This window comes from Mauremys reevesii, linkage group 23 (genome assembly GCF_016161935.1).
Source record: "Mauremys reevesii isolate NIE-2019 linkage group 23, ASM1616193v1, whole genome shotgun sequence".
Lineage (NCBI taxonomy): Eukaryota > Metazoa > Chordata > Testudines > Geoemydidae > Mauremys > Mauremys reevesii.
This window is the reverse complement of record NC_052645.1, coordinates 22,078,634-22,087,229: the sequence shown is the minus strand read 5'-3', so window position 1 is coordinate 22,087,229 and position 8,596 is coordinate 22,078,634.

The following is an 8,596-nucleotide window of genomic DNA, read 5'->3' as shown; positions in this document are numbered from 1 at the left end:
TGTTGGCTCACTTCTCTGCAGGGGCGGCTCCAGGCACCAGCGTGCCAAGCGCGTGCCTGGGGTGGCAAGCTGCGGGGAGGGTGTCCTGCCGGTCGCCGTGAGGGCGGCAGTCAGGCTGCCTTTGGTGGCGTTTCTGCGGGAGGTCCGCCGGTCCTGCGGCTTCGGCGGTAATTCGGCAGGCATGCTGTTGAATCCGCGTTACCAGCGGACGTGCCGCCGAAAGCCGCCTGCCTGCCATGCTTGGGGCGGCAAAATACACAGAGCCACCCCTGCTTCTCTGGGCAGGTCATGGAGAGGTGGGCTCTGAATCAGCGTGGGAGGCAAACGGGGCGCCAGCAGCTGGAGGGGATGAGCTCCATGTGAAGTGATGTCTTCATGCTGCTTTCAGGCACAGGGTGTTATGTTAACGCATTCTAGGGGGAACGTGTGTGCCACCGAGGCTACGTCCTCACCTGAGAGCGAGGTGGCACTGGGCAGGCAGGGTCAGTGATCAGTCTATTCTGATGGCCAAAGTGGGATTTAAGAGGTGCTGAGGGCTTGTGCTGGCCTCTCTGCTCGGGGACGCCCTGCTGTGCCTGGACATGAGCAGTGTCATCGCCAGCAGGTTCTCGTAAGTCAGACCTGAGGTTAGGGGCATTCAGTGCTGCTTAGGCCCTGGCTGACAGCACTTCATTAGCACTAGCATAGCTCCTAGAAGCCCTTGTAGACCAGACCCGTGTGCTGGAAACACACGGCCCGTGTCCTAAGGCTCTTACAAGCTACGTTCTTACCGCCTTGGCATGTCTCAGAACTGTGCCGAGTGGGTCTGGATTGGCTTCTCCCATGGGCCCTGTTTTGTCCCAGCACCAGCGTCTGCTGCAGGCCTGGCTCTGCTGAACTAACGACAGCATTGACAGCTGCTTTGTCTGCAGGTCTCAGGTGGATGATGGTTATAAGCCCCATTTTACAGCCACAGGGAGGGACTTGTGTTGGGCTGCGCAGCTCATCACGAAACAAAGCTTGGAATATAACCCAGTCCCCTGCTCTAACCACTAGTCACCAGGGCCTCACACGGTGCACGTGGACACCTGCTCTTTATGGTTTCCCTCGGTGCCGGCTGCAGGGCAGGTCACAACCGATGAGGTCTCCTCTCACGCGTGGTGACGCCAACTCATTAAGAGTCAGAGGAACTTAGAAAGCAAAAGAGAGATACTGTGATCCTATCTCCACCAGGGGCTAGTGACGTGGGAGCGGCGTCCTGCAAGGGGGTGGGGGAGAGGGAAGGTTATTAGAGTGCAAAGCCAGGGGAAGTCCAGAGCGAATCTGTTTGAACCCAGGCAAAGTTGTAAACCAGGGCGGGCTGGTTAAAACCTTTCCTCTTGTCGCTGATCCGCGGGACGCTCGAAGGCAAGTGCTTGGAGCAAAGCTCACGGGCTGCAAGTCTCGGGGCACAGGGCTCCTGCTGGGCCCCCACCGACAGGAAGGGACCAGAAGGCAGGGCAGGAGTCAGTGGGTTTATTTGCAGAGTCCCAGTGTGCAACCCTGAGTCACACTAGTGAGTGCTTGCACCCACGAGACTCTGCTGGTCCAAATACACATTGTGAGAGTGGGCCTGCTAGAGAGCAGCAACATTGCATATGCTCAGGAGTAACACTGGAGCGACAGCGACGTGCGGCCACACTGACAGGGGAATCGAATGGATTCCAGAAATTGGCTCTGTAAGAACAAGACCTCATCTCCAATTATGTTTCTAGCCATATTTCATAATCTGATGCTGAAACACTTTGCTTCTGAATATGCTGGATGACTCAGACCATCAAATAGCACAGCTGTCTTCAATTTGTAACCTCTGTGAAAAGCTCTGGCGGATGTGTGCATTTGGGATGGTGGTTCTCTTCAGACTAGTAAAAGCAGCATGACTTTTAGCACTGCTAGTGAGGCAGGGGGCTGGACTCGATGACCTTTCAAGGTCCCTTCCAGCTCTAGGAGATTGGTATATCTCCAATTAAAAACAAACAAACAAACGCAGCCGGCACGTGAGCTTCCGAGGAGAATGAGCGACGTGGCCAGGTTGAAGGGGCAGGAACAAGGGGGCTTTGAGCTTCAGGGACCAATGAACTGTTGGACACACATCACCCTTTGAAACCAGGGCACACTTCCTGATCTCTACCACAAGAGCCGGCTGACGACGGGGCTGGCTCAGGCACTGCGCGCACATGCTCTCCCGGAGCACCTGCCCAGTGCAGGTTTCCAAAGCACAGTTACAGAAGGGGGCTAAACCAGAGCTGGGACTGAAGCCAGTGGCAGGAAGCGCGGCTCGGGCAGCGAGGTGGTCACTGCGCTGTGGTTTAAAGGCTTGGAAATGCTGGCAGCGATCGTGCGCCTCTCTGGGTCAGTGCCTGGACCCAGCACCACGTTCTAACCTCAAGCCTCCCACCCCATCCCAGCCAGGCCCCCCCCCGGCTCCTGCACCATCCATAGCTCAGTCCCACACTACCACCTCCTGTGCTCTTCTCAGGCCCATCGCCTCCAGGCTGAAGATTTAGTCAGGACATGGCTGCATGAGGCAGAGCTAGATGCAGCTTCCTTAATGTTGAGCAATTTCTTGGAAGCCTCCAGGAATTCTCCTGTGAGGGATAAGGCCAGACCAGCCACTCAGTGGCTCCGCTGTTGTCTGCCTGGCTGAGTCGCTTTCACAAGCCGGAGAAGCTGTAGCAATGGAAGGGTGGCAAAATGCAGGCGCTGCCCTAGTTACTGCCTGGCTTGGACAGATAAATCTCTGTCAGCGTCTCACACACATCTTGTGACTCTCCGCTGGCCCCTAGGAGACACGCTGTTTGCGCGCAGAGGAACAAGCCCCCAGCGCTGCCGCCCTTAAAGGGCACATCTCTTTGCAGACTGAGCTTTGCTTTCACTTGGGGTAAGAATGAGACACTTACAAATCTACACAGGAAAGTGGCAAACACCAGCCAGTTCCAGCAGTGTCCATGTGCAATACGCTGCACCAGCGTGCCCTGGCTAAGCCCAGTGACATCATTCCTCCTTAATCACACGGCGCTAACTGCATCTGGGACCCGGAAACAAACAAGCCACTATCCCTCTGCAGCAGGAAACCGTCACCAGATGGCTCAGGCAGGGTGTGAAAAGTGGCCTGTAGATGCACACACAGGCATGTGACAGTGAGACATGGGGGTCTGTCCCTCCCACACACTGACTGGTATAAAACTAAGGGTCATGGATGTGACTCAACCCTCTCCAAAATGCCCAAGGTGCTGCCTCCCTGCCTGGAGGCTTTCAAGGACCTAGACAGAGGGTAGCAGGAACAGACTCACATCATCCTCTTAACCAAGCCAGGGAGACGATGATCCTTGCTTTCTCCCACTCACTGTCTTGTTTATTTTCTCTGTGAACTCTTCTGGGCAGGGCCTGTCTCTCACTGTGCCAGTACCGCCCCTGGCGCAGTGGGGCCTGATCTCAGCTGCAGCCGCTGGACACTGTTATTACAATAATGATATTTGAATTGAGGACAAAGCGAAAGGGGAATTACAGCCATTGTCTCTCCTACTGGAGTAAATTACCCTGATCCTAGTAAGAAGCTCGGGTGGGACGGAGCTCCTCCCTGGCACCGCTGGGCCCAGGGGCTGGATGAGGTTGTCCCCAGCCTATGGAGCAATTTGCTTCTGGGCTGTTTGGAATACAGGTAGCAGCACAAACTAACCAGCTCTGGGCAAAGGGAAATGGGGCATTTCTGGTGCTGACTGAACTCCAGGCTCCGAGAGCCGTGTAGCAATGGGCAGGCGTGTCGACGCAGGCTGTACCAGCGGTGCCGGGAGTGGGCTGGGAATATGGACTGCTGAGGAGATCTCTGAGATTGTGCCAGCCTGTGAAGCTGTGGATACGTGGGAGCTAATCGTAAGTGTCCTTTCCCCAAGCATTGGGGCTGATGCGACAGGCCGGCTGTTTGCGCTGTGATTTTATACCAATGCACGTTCGCAGGCAGGCTCCTAGGTGTCTGTTAAGCAAACGGTGGATCGATTCCACCTTTCTGTCAAGGCAGGAAAGCCCGTGCTCCTGGCCAATTGCCTGGGCAGATCAGCATGTGCTAATCACGGAAATGTTCATTGCAACGCTGCAGAAAGGGTTGTGTTGTTCAGGGCCGGTTTTATTAACTGCGGGGCCCGATTCGAATACTCGGTGGCGGTCCAGGGCTTCGGCGGCACTTTGGCAGTAGGGGAGCCGCTCTGGGGCTTCTGTGGTACCAAAGGACCCCCCGCTGCCGAAATGCTGCCGAAGACCCCGGAGTGGACCCCCCTGCCGCCGGGTGAATAAAAAAAATAATCTAAAAGGCGCTTAAGGCGTGGTGCCCTGGCGCAGGGCCCTCGTAGGCGCAAGGCCCAATTCCGGGGAATGGGGCGAATTGGCCGAAAGCCGGCCCTGGCGTTGTTCAAAGGGATGACGTGGCAGCAGCACCTTGTGTCTTGGAGATAATCCCCATTATGAGGAGTCTGGGCAAACCAGCCTTCGCACGCCAGACGCGGCTCAAACACCTTTCAGCAGCATCGCCACTGCTCGCTGCTCAGAATCCTGGTCTCAGGCCCTGCCTGCACAGCCTTTCCCTGCGGGCTTCTGCACAGCTGTGTTCTGCCACTCATCTGCCAGCGACGCCCTTGGCAATAACGGCCGCCCAAGGCAGGGGAGACGGACGGGAAACCCCTGGATTTAGCAATTTCCTTTTTGTGCCAGATACAAAATGACTCTCTGGGAAACAGGCTGACAGTGACGGGGCCCTGGGCAGCAGCGACCTCTCTGCACTCACAGCACAGGCAGTAGCAGCGGCAGCACAAGCCAGCCCTTCACTGCTCCATCTGTGAGCCTCCAGCCTGGCCTATGGGGCCCTCTCTAGGTCTCGAGGCTCGTTTGGCCCATGGCCTCGCTGCAGGAAGCACCCCTCAGTGCCACTGTGTGACTGCTGCCATGGACAATTGCGCCGTAGGAGTTAGTCTGACTCCCAAAGCTGTGATGCAGCTCACCCCCCGACTGCAGCACTCGCTGCTGTTCCAGCTCCGTCGGGATCGGCTGGCAGCCCCCGGCCATGCCAGTGCTGCTCCCTGTCCCTTAGCCCTGCTGATCTCATGCCTGACCTGCAGCACAGTGGTCTCCGTTTCTGGGCTCCCACACAGTCTCCTGCTCTAGGCGTCACTTGGGCAGGCACTGCCAACTGCACCAAGTTCTGCGGCGAGGACAAAAGTCCAGCCCCAAACTCCCCCAGAGCTGGGACCTGTCTCAGTTCTCTGAGCACTGAGCTTCCTGCCTGGCTGTGTGGCCCTGGCCAGCGCAGACAAACGGCAGAGCCTGAAGCCATTAGACTGTAATTGCTGGGCCCTGAGGCCCTCGAAGAGTGTCTCTGAGCTCGTAATGAACCAAGGGTCCTAGCTCAGCACAGTAAGCACCTCACCCGACACAGGCAAGTGGCTTTTCTCTGCTGGCAGGCAGGCAAGGGTCCCAAAGCTCCAGTCCCACCCTCACCAGTGTTTACTTTGGCCTGGTGCTTTTTACCTGGCTTGGCTAATGTTTAAGGTCACCTAGTGAGATGTGACGCTTCTTGGTTCCATACCCCTGGCCTCGGGCATGGAGCCTTTGATGGGAATTCCTTTGCGCTGGCTTTTACTCTCCAGGAGCGCGGGTTTGTGTATGCCGAGGTCTCGTGGTGAAACTGACCAGCAGCACTTATAACTGGCTATGGCAAAGCTGGGCCTGTCCCTCTCACTATCCCCTTGCAAGCACGCAGTTCAAGTGTTGGCACAATCCTACCCCCGTCTTCGCGCCACCCTTCCGAGAGCCAGCTCATGTACCTGGAATCAGGGAACAGGCTAGGAGAGTGTGCAGGGACTCTCTCTCCCAACAGGTCTGTGCAGCGCCCAGCACATTCTGGGCACTGCTGCAACACAGATAAGAGTCATGACTCACACTGTTTGCACTCACCTGTCTGCACTAGGAGCTAGAGATGGGACAAAACGCTACCTGGACCTGAGCCCCTGCTGCTGTTGGGTCACATCAAAATCCCAGCCCACAAGGTCTTGCAAAAGCCAAATCATGTCCACATTGGCATGAGTCTAGATGGCACCCAGACACACAACCCCACCCCAGCACATCTGTGCCCTTGGAGGGTCAGATCAGACAGCCCCTGGGGCGTCCGTCTGCAATACTGTACCTGCATGGGAACACAGTAGCTGTAGATGAGCATGTGGCAAACGCCCCAAACCCTGTGCTCCCCTTCCTGTTCTGAAATTAGTACCAGCATAGCAGGAAAAGAATAATCGTCACCCTAATATACCTAATTAACAATACTGTCCCCTTGCCACGTCAGGCACTCAGAACCCTTTACAACCATTAAAGAATTAACTCCCACAAGGCTCCCCACCTTCCCCCCAGTCACCCAGGTATTTATGTAACTGCGTTCCTTCTGAGCACTTAGCCCCAGAGCCGCTAGACACATTCAGAAGCATTTCTTTTTTTAAAAAAGACAAGAATAACAATCTAAAATAATCAGCCCATGCAGGGGCCAGCCCCCAATGCTCAGCAATAGTCAGTCAAGATCTCTCCATTTTACAGATGGCAAAACTGAGGCATCAACAGGTGAAATGACTTGTCCAAGGACACAGAGTAAGTGGCAGATCCAGGAACGGAGCCAGAGGTCCTGACTCTTGGTCCTAGACTAGGGTTGTCAACTTCGTATTTGCACAAAACTGAACACGCTTGCCCCGCCCCCTGCCCTGCCCCTCCTCTGAGGCTCCACCCCTTCTCCAAGGCCCCACTGCCACTCCCTCCCTCTCTCCCTCCTTCTGTCGCTCACTCTCCCCACCCTCACTCACTCGCTCATTTTCACTAGGCTGGCTCAGGGGGTTAGGGTGCGGGAGGAGGTGAGGGCTCCAGCTGGGGGTGCAGACTCTGGGATGGGGCCAGAAATGAGGAGTTCAGGGTGCAGGAGGGGGCTCTGGGATGAGGCAGTGGGTTGGGATACAGGAGGGGGTGAGGGCTCTGGCTGCGGGTATGGGCTCTGGGGTGGGGCTGGGGATGAGCGGTTTGAGGTGCAGGAGCGTGCTCTGGGCTGGGATCGAGGGCTTCAGAGGGTGAGATGGGGATCAGGGCTGGGGCAGGGGGTTGGGGCACGGGAGGGAGTCAGGGGTGCAGGCTCTGGGCAGTGCTTACCTCAGGCAGCTCCTGGAAGCTGCGGCATGTCCCCCCTCTGGCTCCTATGTGGAGGCGCAACCAGGCGGCTCTGCACGCTGCCCTGTCCGCAGGCACCGCCCCTGCAGCTCCCATTGGCTGCAGTTCTCAGTCAACAGGAGCTGCAGGGGTGGTGCTTGCAGCAGGGGCAGCACGCGGAGCTCCCTGGCTGCCCCTACGCATAGGAGCTGGAGAGGGGACATGCTGCTGCTTCCGGGAACAGTGCGGAGTTATGGCAGGTAGGGAGCCTGCCTTAGCCCCACTGCGCCCCGACCGAACTTTTAACAGCCCGGTCAGCACCGCTGACAAAAACCAGACACCTGGCAACCCTACCCTAGACACTCACTAGCCTGTAGCTGGGTCAGTGCTTAGATTCTGCTGTGTTGGGCACTAAGATAGATGGAAAGCTCTTGGGGGCCGGGACTGGGTTTTCATGTGTGTAGACAGCCCCCAGCACAACGGGGCCCGGCTTCCTCACTGGGGCCTCTAGACACTACTGCAGAGTAAATCATGAACAGCCCCAGCAGCCAGGCAGCTGGGACAGTGCGGCGTGCGGTGGGAGTGCTTGGGATGTCAGACCAACACAGCACATACAATCCTGTCCATGCTACAGTTCAGCTGGATTACACTCAACCACAGAGTCCTGTTAGAAACAGCCTCCCAGCGCGGGGCAGCACATGGGTCACTGGAGCCCACTTTTAAACTGCAGGATGGAGGCAAACAGCACGGAACTGCATGCACGCTGCGTCTCTTCCCCACTGAATCATGGCAGGCTGGCCCAGCTCCCACATACTCACCAGTTATCTCCAAATTGGGCAATAGTTGCCTGGCTGAGCCTGTAAACCTCCCCCTAGGCCAAGTGCCAGGATGTAAACAACATGCAAATTCTCCTGACATGTTGCTCAACAAGACGCTGTATCTCCCAGTTTGTGCAATGCAGGCCTTGGGGGCGGGGAGGGGGGGGGGGGAGGTCCGCACAGCTGGGGAACCTGCCGCTGATTGTTCCTTATCAGCTGATGGCTTGTTACTAGCATTTGATACTGAGCTGCCCTCTGCCCCTTTGATCCCTGTCTACCCTCCAAGGCTGCGGTGGGGGAAGAGTTAGGGTAGAGGACACGGGGAATTCTACCCAGAGAATGTCTGAGATGGCAAGAAAGTGCCTTTGTCACCTGGCTGTGATTGCATCTCCGAGTGGAAAGCATTGGCTAGCACAGTCTCAGCTCCTGAGAGTGACAGAACACCCCACCGCTTTCTGCTCAGTGCCGGGGTGTTTAGGGCACTCCCCATTGCCATGAGACCCAGTAGGGAACTTGCTACACCAGTGCCATTTACATGAAAAAAAACTTGGCTACTATGGTGAGGGGTATTATAGTGGATCATGCATATGGGT